This window comes from Gossypium hirsutum, chromosome D10 (genome assembly GCF_007990345.1).
Source record: "Gossypium hirsutum isolate 1008001.06 chromosome D10, Gossypium_hirsutum_v2.1, whole genome shotgun sequence".
Lineage (NCBI taxonomy): Eukaryota > Viridiplantae > Streptophyta > Magnoliopsida > Malvales > Malvaceae > Gossypium > Gossypium hirsutum.
The window spans coordinates 40,704,250-40,707,510 of NC_053446.1; the positions used below are offsets into that span (position 1 = coordinate 40,704,250).

General features: G+C 35.4%; 1 non-coding gene across 1 annotated transcript; it reads left to right on the forward strand.

Annotated features, from left to right (window-relative positions):
• Positions 1–2,922: 2,922 nt before the first annotated feature.
• On the forward strand, positions 2,923–3,029 carry LOC121222813 (small nucleolar RNA R71). Its single transcript, XR_005920184.1, has one exon. It is a non-coding gene; the product is annotated as a small nucleolar RNA R71 (small nucleolar RNA).
• The last annotated feature ends 232 nt before the right edge of the window (positions 3,030–3,261 follow it).

The following is a 3,261-nucleotide window of genomic DNA, read 5'->3' on the forward strand; positions in this document are numbered from 1 at the left end:
TAATTTAATGATGCAGACTTAAACTAACATGTGAGTTACATAATGCATGTCATTATTTATGATGCATACTTAACTAGCATGGAAGTTACATAATGCATAACTTTATTAAATGCAGAACACACAAAGTACAAGTCTAAAATTAAAAATATGCAAATTTATTAATTTAAATAAAACTATATTGAATTAAAAAGTCCTTAAAAACATTTTGGCCCAATAATCAATCCTAAGAGATGTTTCATCTTGCACTTGGGCCCTTCAAGTTTAGGCCAATTCTGATGTCGGCGAGTTGTGTCAAAACATGATGCGACCGGGTTCGCGTCATTCAGCCAATTTAAACAAGTGTGAAAACACTTGGGCTGTTGATATGCACGAAAAGGAAGCTTGGGAAGAGAAAATAGTAGCTCAATTGACCTTTGCTGTAAGCGAATAGTCTCAAGGTGTGAACATGATTATTCAGCTATAGGGATAAGTGTGAAACACTTGATGCCTTGCTGAATCCCGAAATGGCTCTTGGGAGATGGTGTTCAGCTCATAATTGTGCCATACGAACAGCCAAAGGAAGCTTCCTAGCAGCAGCCAATGTGAACATCTTAATGCCGTCCATTCATACTCCTACAAGACGAATTAAACACAACTTTAAACGTATTTAATTGGTCTAAACTCAAACATGTAATTAAGATGTCTAAAGCTAAGACACATTAAAAGCAAACAACTAAGACTCAAATTAAATTCAACAGTAGTTAAGAAAAATTCAATTCGGCTGGACAAAATTAATTGAAAGAAGAATTAAATTTGTCTCAACTTTAGACACATTTAATCACTTCTAATTTTAACATGTACAGATTAAGAAATATTTATTAACACTCATTTATTAACTTAAGCTAAGCTAACTAAATTAACTAAACACATTAATTTATGAGCTGGAACTAAATTAATTGACTTAGCTAAAGCATGAAATTATTACAGCAACTAAAATGAATAAATTCAAAAGGATAAAATTGAGCTCAATAAGTTAGAATCGAGCTGAATTGAGATCCATTAAGCTGGAATCAAACTAAGTCAGCTTGCAAGAGTTTGCAAGCCACACTGGGTGAGCTGGTCCAAGGTCGTTCTCGAGCGTGGCCGTATCATTTAGTCTCAAAGATATTGAGTTGCTTCTGCAACTGACTAGGTGAGTTGAGCACTTGCTGCTAAAACAAACTATTAGAGATAGAAGATTTTGATGTGGCAAATGTCTTGCAAACTCTTCTTCGACTGCTATTTCTAGCAAACCAATGGCATGTCATTCTTTATTCTCATTTGCACATTTCAAAGCATCAAATACATTGAACGTAACCTGCTAATCATTTACCCTCATATTTAGTTCACCTTTCTACACATCAATTAAAGTCCTACCTGTAGCAAGAATGATCTTCCAAGAATAATTGACACATCCTAGTTATCTTCACATTCTAAAATAAGGAAATCTATAGGGAAAATAAATTTATCTATTGTTACCAGCACGTCGTCAATTTTACCTTCCGAATATGCGTAGGATCGATGAGTCAGTTGCAACATAACTGTAGTAGGTCTTGCTTTCCTAATTCCCAGCTTCCTAAAAATAGAAAAAGGCGTTAGATTTATACTTGCTCCTAAATCACATAATTCTATAGCAACATAATGATTTCTAATTGAACAAGGGATAGCAAAACTCCCTGGGTCCTTCAATGTTCGAGGTAGTTTATTCATCAACATTGCTGTGCACCCTTCAGTGAGAGCAATAGTCTCAACTTCTGCCAATCTGCACTTTTTTGATAGTATATCTTTCATAAATTTCACATAATTGGGCACCTACTCTAGAGCTTCTACTAGCGATGTGTTGATAAGGAGTTGTTTCAAGACCTCCAAAAATCTTTTGAACTGAACATCTTGTTTAAAATTTTGGAATCACTGAGGAAAAGGCAGAGGTGGTCATCCTTCAGGTTGTTGATATTATTTTGTTGTTGCATTTTTGTTGGCAACACAATCTGATTCTACTGTAACAGTATTTTGTTTAGCCTTTTCAGCTGTAGTGTACTTTTCATATGGCTTTGGTATCTTTACATGGTTGTTATTCGAATTATCCTCTCTTGTTGTGGCATCTCTAGCAACGTCATCAAGCTGAGTTTCACTTCTAAGAGTGATGGCCTTGCACTGTTCCTTCCATTGTGTTCTTGAATTCTTGGAAATGCTCCTTGTAGCCTCGAATTTAAAGCATTTGCTATTTACCCCACTTGATTCTCAAGAGCTCGAAGGGATGCAGCTTGACTCTGAATTACAGCATCATTCTTGGCCATGTATTCCATCAACAAAGCTTTAATAGAGGTAGAAGTCAATGCTTGATCATGTTGAACATTTTATTTTGGCATGGGATAATTATAACTTGGCAGTGCACTATTGGCATTCTGTCTCACAACATTGTTTAAATTCCCTAAACATTGGTTATTCCAACTAAAATTTGAATGCTGCTTCCACCCTGAATTATAGGTGTTGGAATAGGGATTACTATTCCGATTAAAATTACCCATGTAGTACATAGATGCTAGGTTTGATGGGCAATCATCAAACACATGATCTTCACCACAATAAACACAAGATAACTCAACTTCTTTCATCTCTTAAACTGTAGTGGGTTTCTTAATTATTTGGATCATATTAACCAAAGAAGATACACGAGTTGCCAATGAAGTGATTGCATTAAGCTCCACAGTACCAATAGCTCTCTTTCTCGTCCCTAATCTTGTGATTGGATATTGATAATCATTGTTGGCAATCTTTTCCAAAATATCATATGCTTCATTATAAAATTTATCCAACAAAGTACCATTGGTAGAAGCATCAACTACCATCCTGGTATATGCATTCAACCCATTATAGAATATCTCCATCTGAGTCCAATGTTTAAATCCATGCATCAGACATTTTCGAATTAAGTTTTTAAATTGTTCCCAAGCTTCATATAGTGTTTCATCCTCTGATTGCCGAAAAGATGTGATGTCATTTCTAAGATTGGCATTCATATTTGGTGGATTATACCATAGCAAAAACCTCTGGAAAAGATCATTCCATGATGCCACTATTCTTGACGGTAGAGTATTCAGTCATGCTCTCGTACAATCTCTTAAAGACTATGGAAATAGTTTAAGCCGCATAGCATCTTCAGTAACACCCTGTTGTCTAAACAAGTCTCAAACCTGCAGAAAAAGTCTTTAATGTAGTCTTGGATCTTCAGTAGGTAATCCA